Source organism: Periplaneta americana, chromosome 16 (assembly GCF_040183065.1).
Source record: "Periplaneta americana isolate PAMFEO1 chromosome 16, P.americana_PAMFEO1_priV1, whole genome shotgun sequence".
Lineage (NCBI taxonomy): Eukaryota > Metazoa > Arthropoda > Insecta > Blattodea > Blattidae > Periplaneta > Periplaneta americana.
The window spans coordinates 173,357,491-173,370,069 of NC_091132.1; the positions used below are offsets into that span (position 1 = coordinate 173,357,491).

At 34.6% G+C, this 12,579-nt stretch overlaps 1 protein-coding gene across 1 annotated transcript in view; it reads left to right on the forward strand.

Moving 5' to 3' along the window:
• The first annotated feature begins 619 nt into the window (after nucleotides 1-619).
• Nucleotides 620-12,579, forward strand: part of LOC138691953 (uncharacterized) — a 32,413-nt gene continuing 20,453 nt past the window's right edge. The window contains exon 1 of the mRNA XM_069814623.1: nucleotides 620-674. The gene's annotated coding sequence lies outside the window, so the exon portion shown is untranslated. The remainder of the gene's footprint in view (nucleotides 675-12,579) is intronic.

A 12,579-nucleotide genomic window follows, 5' to 3' on the forward strand; every position in this document is an offset into this window, starting at 1 on the left:
ATGAAAGTTTATACTTTCATCATCATCATCATCATCATCATCCTTCACGAATTAGGCCTCTGTAGACCTGTTTCGGCCCCATCTAGAAGTCTTCTTAAAGGTCTTCCTGGTCGACGATGTCCTCTAGGTCAAAAATACTAGCCGATAAGGCTAGTAACCTATCTTAGGGAAAATTACATGACTTTCAAGCCTCAAACAAGCAGTATAAGGACAAAAATACTTTCCAAGTCAATATTAACATTCTACACATACAATTTCTAGAAGAATCCCTTGTGATAATTTCGATGCCAGAAATGTTAGTCAACCGTAAAAATTTTCACAGAAATAAAGTGTCAGACATACTACTGCATTACATTACGATGGGGATGGAGGTCATATACAGACACCCAAAATATTTTTTAAAATTTTGACCCTGTGTAATTGTAGCTTTTGAAGCATAAATGTTGCTCAGAAAATATTGTTTAATTATATTTATAGGGCAAGAACTTCAAATGTCACTATCTTCCCACTTCATTAATTTCCTGGAAAATCTGACTGATAGGAGAGTGATAACTTGATAAGATAGCACCGTTGCGTACGTGATATATATACGGCTGTATCGTATCACTCCATTGTAAGTCAAGGTGATGAAATCGTTTAAAATGGAACGGCAGAGCATAGGAAGCTGTCTGTTGGTAAGTGCATGATAAAAGAATTTTATTTTACTTCTAACAATGTCTAATATAGTTTTCTAAAGTATGAAGGCACTGAAAAGTGCCCTGTTTTGGACAACTACTAAATGCACATAGGCCAAATATGAATGATCGGGACGAAATTGAAATTCAAACTGCTGAGCCATTTATACCCGAACCCACACTTTCTGAAGTCGAAATTGCAATAGAAAATCTGAAAAAGTACAAGTCTCCAGGTATTGATCGAATTCCAGCAGAATTAATACAAGAGGGTGGAAGCGAATTATCTAATGAAATTTACAAGCTTGTACTTGCTATTTGGGAAAAGGAAATTGTACCAGAACAATGGAAGGAATCCATAATTGTACCTGTCTTTAAGAAGGGGGCCAAGACTAACTGTAGTAACTTTCGAGGAATATGACTTTTGTTAACGTCGTACTGAATTTTTTCCAATGTTCTTTTGAGAAGATTAACTCCATATGTAGATGAAATTATCGGGGATCATCAGTGTGGTTTTAGGCGTAATAGATCAACTATTGACCAGATATTTTCTATTCGACAGATAATGGAGAAAAAATGGGAGTATAAGGGTACAGTGCTTCAGGTATTCATAGATTTCAAAAAGGCATGTGACTCGGTTAAGAGAGAAGTTTTATATTATATTCTTATTGAATTTGGTATTCCCAAGAAACTAGTTCGATTAATTCAAATGTATCTCAGTGAAACGTATAGCAGACTTAGTATAGGTCACTTTCTGTCGGATGGGTTTCCAATTCACTGTGGGCTAAAGCAAGGAGATGCACTATCACCTTTAGTTTTTAACTTTGCTCTAGAATATGCCATTAGGAAGGTCCAGGATAACAGAGACGGTTTGGAATTGAACGGGTTACATCAGCTGCTTTGCTTATCTATACGGATGACGTGAATATCTTAGGAGAAAATCCACAAACGATTAGGGAAAACACGGAAATTTTACTTGAAGCAAGTAAAGAGATAGGTTTGGAAGTAAATCCCGAAAAGACAAAGTATATGATTATGTCTCGTGATGAGAATATTGTACGAAATGGAAATATAAAAATTGTAAATTTATCTTTTGAAGAGGTGAAGAAGTTCAAATATCTTGGAGCAACAGTAACAAATATAAATGATACTCGGGAGGTAATTAAACACGGAATAAATGTGGGAAATGCCTGTTATTATTCGGTTGAGAAGCTTTTATCATCCAGTCTGCTGTCAAAAAATCTGAAAGTTAGAATTTATAAAACAGTTATATTACCGGTTGTTCTTTATGGTTGTGAAACTTGGACTCTCACTTTGAGAGAGGAACATAGGTTAAGGGTGTTTGAGAATAAGGTGCTTAGGAAAATATTTGGAGCTAAGAGGGATGAAGTTAGAGGAGAATGGAGAAAGTTACACAACACAGAACTGCACGCATTGTATTCTTCACCTGACATAATTAGGACCATAAAATCCAGACGTTTGAGATGGGCAGGGCATGTAGGACGTATGGGCGAATCCAGAACTGCATATAGAGTGTTAGTTGGGAGGCCGGAGGGAAAAAGACCTTTACGAAGGTGGAGACGTAGATGGGAAGATAGTGTTAAAATGGAGTCGAGAGAGGTGGGATATGATGATAGAGAATGGATTAATCTTGCACAGGATAGGGACCAATGGCGGGCTTATGTGAGGGCGGCAATGAACCTCCGGGTTCCTTAAAAGCCAGTAAGTAAGTAAGTAAGTAAATGTTACAATACAGAACACTCATCTACAGTCGTCCACAGACGCAAAGCAATCTATTTTTTGCATGAATGTTCATCTTTTGCTCAATATGGCGTTCTCCTCTACGTGTTATGCAAAGACAGCAGTGAAAATGTAAGTAATTGTGTATCAAATCAAGTTTATACTAACTTGCGTGATTACTTTCGTTGCAATTTTCTATTAGTTTTATTCAACGACCCATAGTTTTTATAGAGCTGAGCCGCCATGTTTGAAGATATTTGAACCTCCGTCCGCCATGTTTTATATAGTCAAGGAATTAAAATAGGCGTGACAGATCTAATATGTAGGCCTACATCACATATTTAGGAAAACACTTGTTAAAGGAAAAATAAACAATTCGCTCAAAATTTATTTTTAGCAATAATTCTCATAAACCATTAACATTTTAAGGGTACTTGGGATAAATCACTCATGTCAACTGATGCCCACAGGCGCAAGCGCGCGCTTAAGAGCTCAGGAGAGCCTGAGCGTTTTACAGCGGAAAGGAAAGAGACAGACGAAAGAGGTAGTATATGCCGCTTGGTCGAGATATATACAGGGATGGCCAGCACTGATTCAATAGATAAAATGAAGAGAACTTATTAAAACTGTATCCATGTTAATTTTTAGACTTGTCTGAGAGGTAAAAGTGCATTATAAGAAAGTAAGTTTTCATTTTAATGCTCATTTTTGACAAGTTTGCTTTTTTATTCAAAAGGAATATTTTCTCAACTTTTTTTTTACAGAAAAGTGAAATTTTCAGACATGTTTATTCAGTAGCCTTAAAGGTGCTGAAACAGTGTTTTCGTAAATCTAATATATCGTAAATACGTATTACTGAAGGTAGTGTATTGCAGATTTTGAAAATATTGGCATGGAAAATGTTTGTAAGGAAATGAATTAACAAAGCAACTACTGTTACATCGTATACAAAACATGCGTGCCCATGTGGTGTAAAAATGTCAGCTCTACAGCTTCAGCAGATTTCGAGAAAATAATTTAATATTCTGATGATAGGAAGTTGCTCACCAATATCACCTTGAAAGCATAATGCGATAAGAGTTTCGTTATATAATATTAGTTATACTTAAAACAGATACAGTACCTAGGTAACTTTCCTTCGTAGTGTAATATTGTTTTGATTAATTTATTGATTACTTTTATAAGACTAAAGAGACCATCAATATCAATTCCAACTCATGTTATACTCAGTCTCTTTTTGTTTTGATGGGGGATATCATTTCCTTTATGAATGATGTGTTCCATCCATTTAGTACAGTATAGTTGTACTACTATGGAATTTATGTGAATATTCCTTCTTAACTCTTTATTATGTTATTAACGTTTAATACACAACAGCAATATTAAGAAATTAGTGTGAGTACTTTTGTTTTACAGACAATATAGATAACATGAAACAGAAAGAAGCCATATAAAAATAACGACATAAAATTTCACGTTTTGTTTGAAGTTTGTACACCACTATATTCTTAATCTAACAGGCTGCTTATTCATATAATATAATATAATCCTTCTTCCTTCCACACCTAGTGCTTGATGCCCGCGCTCGACGTCAAGGTCAGAAAAATGCGCTTGCTTTGACATCACTGGGATAAACGATAAATGTAGACCAAACAATTTTTAAGTGTGATGTCATCAAATTCAATAGATAACTATGAACTTTAGTCTCCTTATCAAAACTGATGCAAAGGAGAATTATCACTGTAGATAAAGTGACCCTTTCTTCATTTTGAACAGCAACGTCAATAAATTTTGCAGTATTATTCTGAATTAGTTCATTATCTCACTCTTAAAAGATGTGTGACATGCATCTTTTTCCCTTTGTAATCTTCAATTCTTTCAGAGTCGATTTTTTCCTTTCTCCACTTGCTTTCATATTATTATTTTTTTATTGTATTCCATAGATTTTATGTTATTAAAATTGACTTACGCCAGTCTTTATCTCACTGGTAATTTTGACGAAACTTTCCTCGGTTAAAGCTGGTTGGCCACTCACTAACGTTACCCACTGACGAAGATTTCTTTAATGGGGTAGCTTCACACATTTTCTTAAATATCTGTACGCTTGAGCAGAATGAAAATAAAGAGTTAGGGCAGACTTCCTTATCTGCTGTAAATGCTGAGGAACCTTACCTTCAGTCTGCACTTTCAAAAGCTCTTTCACCATATTAGTAACACACTCACTCTTTCAACATATCAGAGACTGAATGACAATCACTGAATGTTCTAACTTAACATTTTAGTTTTGTTCTACATGCTGTGCTGCTCCTTCAATTCCGTATTCTCTGCCAGTACTTTAAGCTTCTTTGGACTGCCATCCTGGGTGGTGCAGTCGGTAGAGTGTTTGTCTTCTGTGCTCTAGATTGCGGGTTCGATTCCGGCCAAGTCGATAGCATTTAAGTGTACCTAAATGCGACAGGCCCATGTCAATAGATACACTGGCATGTAAAAAAAAACTTCTGCTGGACAAAATTCCCTCACAGCGGCGATGCTGATATGACGTCGGCAGTTGCGAGCGTCATTAAATAAAACATAATTGAATTTTTCTTTGGACTTCTAAAATCATTAGTTGCGTGCGGTGGGTGTACAGTCAATTGTATTCAATTAGAATTAGAGTCTGGCTGGGCGGAAGAGAAGGCCTACTGGCCTTAGCTCTGCCAGATTAAATAAATAAATTATTATTATTATTATTATTATTATTATTGGGCGGCCGGGTAGCTCAGTTGGTAGAGCAGCTGGCTACGGACTGGAAGGTCCGGGGTTCGATCCCAGGTGGCGACAGGATTTTTTCTCGTTGCCAAACTTTCAGAACGGCCCCGAGGTTCACTCAGCCTCCTATAAAACTGAGTACCGGGTCTTTCCCGGGGGTAAAAGGTGGCCAGAGCGTTGTGCCGACCACACCACCTCATTCTAGTGCCGAGGTCATGGACAGCATGGGGCTCTACCTCCATGCCCCCCAAGTGCCTTCATGGCATGTTACGGGGATACCTTTACCTTTTATTATTATTATTATTATTATTATTATTATTATTATTATTATTATTATTATAGTCAGGGAAAGGAATGGATTTTCTTAAATAAAGGAGGCCTATATATTTTAACAGATTATATCCAGACAGCATTGCAAATATCCAAGTACGCAATAAAATTTAGCTACAGCTTAAAAGTTTGATTTATAGCAGTACTTACATATGGACGTGTTATACTTCTAGAGTATTTGTAATTATTCTCGAACTCTTTGCTGCCGTAAAGTAGGCCTACAGTGAGCCCATTTTTAAGCTGATATTTTCACACCTGCTACCATAATAGTGCAGGAATTATTGTTGAACATCAGTTTTGTAAGTTGAGGATTTATCACACGACAGTAGGGTAAAGACCTGTAAATTCCCATATTCTAGAAACCTTATATTAAGTTTTTATGAGTTGAATTGAAAGAGGAGAATTAGGAGGACTAAGTTAAAAGGTACGCAAAACGCGTCCTTGCAAGGGGTTCGGGCCTGTAAGAACTAAATATGTGAGGTCCAAGCCTGTTGGCCACTAGTCTCACTCCGGGTTACGCTGCTCCACTGAAGGAGCTCTAGAAAATTTTGAAGGGGAAAACCGAAAATGGACGTAACCTCTTAGGTACCACATACGCGAGGGGAGTTGCAGCCCTTTAAAGTGACACTCAGCTGTCATTCTGATAGATTTTGTTCCTCATTCTAATTTTACTTTTCAGTCAGTTCATATTTCCCGCTTTATGTAGGAGACAAACGTAGATGCTCATTTAGATACTCACGCACTTCCAGATGGAAATGTGGAAATAAAAACCCTGGTTTATCTTCATGTAACTGAGGCATCAACCACATCAACGGGCTTCTAACAACGATCGGTGTGTTCTCTGTTGGCCTCCTCGGTCGCCAGATTTGACTCCCTGTGATTTTTTTCTATGGGGGTTTGTCAAAGATCAAGTGTATGTACCTCCTTTGCCAGTTAATCTTGAAGAACTTAATAACCGGATTCGTGCGGCAGTGGCTAGATATACTCCAGCGGTGTGGCAGGAGTTAGAGTTTGTCACATCGAGCACTTGTAGCAGTTGATGGACCAAAAACTTGATGAGTTTCTCTTTTTATTGGTATAACTTTCAATAATGTATGTCTCATACTTTTCATAATACAAGGCTATGGAATCGGGTAAAGCCTTTGTAGTAGCCCTGTATAGTTTGCAGGTGCATTGGATTTATGGAAGAATAAATCCAAGATGTCTACAGTTGACACGTGGAAGATAGTATGTAGGTTATACTGGCCCTTTGATATTATAATCATGTTCATAGGAATGCTTGGGTAATGTTTTCCTGCGTTGAGTGTTTAGTCTCAGTTTCAATTCATATGTTTTGCATTACAATCTCCTCTGGTAATAAACGTGGGTCATTGTTCTAACAAAGCAGTTAAATCTTGTTCGATCAGTGGTACACTGGGTGGTGCATACCAATTATTCTTCCATTTACAGAGTTGATTGATATAAGCACTGCCTGTAAATATTGTAGATTGGAAGGTTGAACATAACTATGTACAATTCCAGATTTTATCAGTAGGCCTACAGCTACGCCTCCATAAGGTGCATTTGGGCCGTCCATACAGTATATTACCTCTTTCGAAATATTCAAACGATCGGGCTTTAGATGGGTTTCCGTGATCAATATGTTGCTGAATAAATGTAGGTAAAACATATTTGTAACGTACACTATTAGCTGGTTTTCTGTGCTCGAGGTTGCGGGTTCGATCCCGGCCCAGGTCGATGGTATTTAAGTGTGTTTAAATGCGACAGGCTCATGTCGGTAGATTTGCTGTCATGTAAAAGAACTCCTGCGGGAGAAAAGTCTGATATAATCTGTGCAGTTGCGAGCGTCGTTAAATAAACCATAATTTTTTCCAAGTCATTATTTTAAGTGGTTATATTCGATTATGTATCCTATTTGTGACTGTCGTTTATGTTCTCTAGTTTCAATTGGTAGTATCTTATCAAGTAGTGCAGAGATAAAATTCCAGATAACAGTACCTTTATCTATGAAGGTGGGTGCTATCTTAAGTTGGGCAAGCAGACTTGCTAATTTTTTAAGAGTTCTCTAATGTTCAATGTGTGAAGAATGTTGAGTAAATCTTTTAGTATTTTATAATATTTTTATTTAGTAATCCATTCCCTCATCCTCATACTCATCATCTTTCACTGTGGCTGTTCCTCGACTTTGGAATTCCCTACCGAGTAATGTCAGGGACTGTCAGACATCAAACCAATTTAAGAATAGACTAACGAAATAATTTTCAAACACTTCTCGTTAACAATAATAGCTGTTACAAGTTTCTTTTTGCTCAATGGTTATAAATGTCACAGGATAAATATTGCTATTAGCTCATTATTATTATTATTATTATTATTATTATTATTATTATTGTTATTATTATTATTATATATTATTATTATTACTGTTATAATTATTACCATTATTATTATTATTATTATTATTATTATTATTATTATTATTATTATTATTACCACCATTCTTATTATTATGACTATTATTATTATTATTATTATTTATTATTATTATTATTATTATTATTATTACTGTTATAATTATTATTACCATTATTGTTATTATTATTATTATTTATTATTATTATTATTATTATTATTATTATTATTATTATTACCAGAGCGGGTAGAAGAGAAAGTGACGTTACTTCGTCTAGTTCAGTGTTTCATCGCCGAGTGGCGTTAGCTGTGTTTTCCGTCCGCAGCTACAGAGTCGCTATTCGATCGAATGCAAAAGGTTCTTAAAAATAACACATTAGATAAGAATGTATTGTAGAATACTTTGTTACAATATTTTACTTGTTTAAAAACGTAATATTACTACATTAACAAATTGTGAGTTATATAACACAACCCTGAATCTATACTAATAATAAACCTGTAGCCGAAATTTTTCTGGTAATTTTCGATTTTCCAAAAATAATTGATCCTAACATATATAATTAACCACCCTGAAACCGAAAATCGCTTTTTTTTAATTTTTGTTTGTATGTCTGTCTGTATGTTTGTTACCTTTTCACGCGATAATGGCTGAACGGATTTATATGAAAATTGGAATATAAATTAAGTTCGTTGTAACTTAGATTTTAGGCTATATGGCATTGAAAATACTTTATTTAAAAGGGGGTTATAAGGGGGCCTCAATTAAATAAATCGAAATATCTCGCTTATTATTGATTTTTGTGAAAAATGTTACATAACAAAAGTTTCTTTAAAAAATGATTTTCGATATGTTTTATTGTTTACCAAATTTTGATAGGACTGATATTTAACGAGATAAATGAAATAACGCCATCTAAGACGGTGCAATGAATTAAGAACAAATGACTTCGTCTATAAGGGGCCTTGGACAACAACAATCGAAACAGGGGCCTTGGACATCAACAATCGAAAGCTATTAAACATAGCCTACAGAGAATGTTTCTGTGTTTGTATGAAGTAATATCAGAAGCTAAATTAACCGATTTGTATAATTAATTATTATTTCACCATTGGAAAGTGTAGTTTCTCTAGATGGACTTAATGCTATAATGTTATTACAGTAACGTCTGAGTAAATCGAGGACAGGTAAGATTAAAATAGCTTCTTATGAGCAGAAAATTTGATAGGCTATTTTGTACATTCGTTTTCTGTATTTCTTAAAATAATATTTATGTACACTCATTTTAATGTCAGAGAATTAACGAACAACGAGAGTGTATTGATTTAGTATGCAGTAATAGTACGTTAGCTTAGCAATCCATTATTTTATAATTCAAATTTTAACTATGCTCAATTGAATCGTGTTAAAATAAATAAAATATATATGCAATAAATGCAATGCAAAAAAAATTGGGTAATGAGCGAAGCAGATTATCTTGCGCTGTTGTAAAAGTTGTTCCCTGGATCAAACGTCCTATTTTAATTATGTAATTACTTTATATTTATTTCTAACGGGTGCAGCGGAGCGCACGGGTACGGCTAGTTGTAAATATAATAATTAACCGAAAATGGAACATTGTGCCGGCTTCAGCCAGAAATACGCGAAAGAAAGTACAGCATCGCAAAACTGAACATATTTATGGCATTATAAAGTACGCATTGACATGAAATTATAGTTTTTATACACAAGAAAGAATGTAATATAATCAAAGAGACACTTTATTTTCACCAATAGTTTTTATTTACTATTTACCCATTAGTTGCAGTTGTATCTGGTTTGTACGTAATTCAGAGGAACAAAAAATATTACGTGCAACTTATACTCATAAATTAAGCTTCGATATTATATCTATGCTAATGTAAGTTTTGATCTTTTGAAATACCTAGGTTATTTTGTGGTTTGTAAAATTAAAACAATTTGGTAGCACTGTATTAAGTAGTTGTATGCTACTTATTGGAGACTATTAAATTAACGACTTTTGCATGAGGTCTATTACTTTCTCATATGCTCGATTAGAAATCTCTTATGATGTGGAAACGTAAGAAACAACTGTAATAAAATTGTAAACCAGATTAAGTTTTAGCCTAGATGCAAAGTGGAATTATACTGTACTTTTGTTACCGAAATAACTTTTACGTTAATTACGACTAAAGTGCTATTATTAAAAATAAAATAATTAATAATTAAATATGCATATTTAATGAAGTGGAAGCTAGGTGCTTGGATTCAATTAGGAGTTCACAATTAGCACTTGAATACAGCACATTTTTAACCGGCACATAAATTGAAAAGTGTTCAGATGTAGAAAGTCTATGGTGATCATCCCAAGATAATCATTTTCTAATTCCAAAATGTCGCTCTAAAGGATCCTGGTTAAATTTTTCTGTCAATATATTTAAATCTGCTATCCCACAAGAATTAATATATTTCGCTAGTGCTCTGAATTGTCACTCTAAATAATTCAAGGGTTCTTAGGCAAACTTCTTCTTTGTATTGCCAATTACGTGTAATAAGTTATATTTTCTAAAATCGTGTAAATGCTAGAATCCTTTGTACAGGGCAGAGGAGGGAGTCTTTGAGTTCATGTGTCTGAGAGGGCGTTCATTCACCTCGTGAATTCTTTTGTATTTTCACTTTCCTCGAACCCATCACAGTTTATGACTCTAAAAAATGTATCGATTTTGAAAAACTCACACTAAACAGTTGAATGCTGGTGTGGGGTTTATTCCCTGTAAGGAATTACGGTCATGTAACTAGACATAACTTCGGGCATTCAGGTGTGGAGTAATGGCCCATGAATGCACACATGCGCAAGCTTAGCTAAGGTGTTCCGATTTTCGGGTGTCACATCCAATTATTTTTTTTACTCGGATATTTAACGATGCTGTATCAACTATTGGGTTATATAGCGTCATTGGAATTGGTCATAGCCAGATGGTATTGGGTACATTGTTACGAGAAAGAACTGCTGTCTTCTTTGTTAGATATTTTATCTTCTTTTCTTTTTTTAAGATATCGAGGCAAGTTTGGAAATATATGTGTTATGGCATACTGTTTAGATCGCGAGTTCTTGCGTGGAAGTCCTTCCTCTTTACCGGCAATAATAAATTTATCGGATCTTACAATCAAAACCGCAGAAAAATGAATATCACAGATATAAGGGCGAGCATACAGTTTTCTGACTTCGTGGAATTGCTCTACACCACTTCTGAAAAGTAGTCTAGTCTTTGGGTGGATAAGAGAAACGTCTCTTCCTTACAGATTATAGAGTATCTATAATCGGATTTACATCAAGAACAAAACAATTAGGCTTATTACTACCCGCTCACATAAACGGCACAATAAAGCTACGGTTTCGCTACGGCGATCTTCTCCGACGATCATCATTGGCGATCTTCGCTGGGATTCTGTCCCGTTGATTTGCATGTGCATGGTTTCTTTACGGCGATGAACGTCAACGAACGTCGCTGGGCTCGACGAACATCGTCGACGTTTGCCCTGGAGGAAAAAACCTGGCGATCATCGCCGAGAAAACAATTGTAAAATTACAGTAGGTCATGAATTAAATCATTTAATAACATGTGATTTACACATCATACATACAATAATGGCGGTAAAACAGAAATCTTTCTGCAATTTCTCCACTAATGAAGACGAAATATTAATTGATTAAACACATGTTCGACATGAGCCAAAAAAAAAAAAGAACCAACGTATACAATAACAAATCTATATTTTGCAACTGTTACAATTGAGTAGATTCATAATTGAAGGACACACACGATGCGACAGATATGGCTACTGAAGCAAAAGTTAGAGTGTGAAATAGTAAGTGAAGTGGAATTCCGAGCAAAGGAGAGAAGTGCAACACTCTCCTTCTCACATTATTTTTTTTGTAACATTATTTCCTAAATAAATGCTCCTAAATGAAAGAAATAACATTGTAAAAAGTGAAAATAAAATGTTTATATCATTGGTTTTTACCTTAAAGTTATGCTTATCTTTCAGCTGGGCTTATTCGTTTGTGAATAAATTTTTTGAGTAATTTTACAATATCATTTTCAATTAAACTTGAAACAAAATGAAATTGTTCGGGAGAAAGTCTGCAATATTCCTTAAAATTGGTGGATTCATTTTGGAAGAAAGTCCGAAATATTCCTTAAAATTGGTGGATTCATTTTCAAGATGTCTTAATATCAATGAATTAAAAGACCCCTCTATATATCTATTTCTAAACATGACATTAACAACTTTAAAGATCCGTACTTGTTTTTCAAGGCAAAACTTACATTATAACGTTATCATATTGTCATCCACTTAACAGCTGATCAGACATGGGCAACTACAGACGTGGACAAATTATTAACAAAATTGACGATTTTTCATGATAATTCTATTTACAAAATTTGACTTTTCAATTTAGAGTACAGTTGAAAATTTTGCATATTTCCTTCATTACAGAAGACAGAAATATGCAAAAATGTCAACTGTAGTTTAAATTGAAGAGTCAGGTTTTGTAAAAATATATAATAAAAATCTTCAATTTTGCTAATAATTTTTAAATTAGCAAAAATATCAACTGCATTGAAGAGTCAAATTTTGTAAAAATATAAAACAAAAATCTTCAGTTTTGCT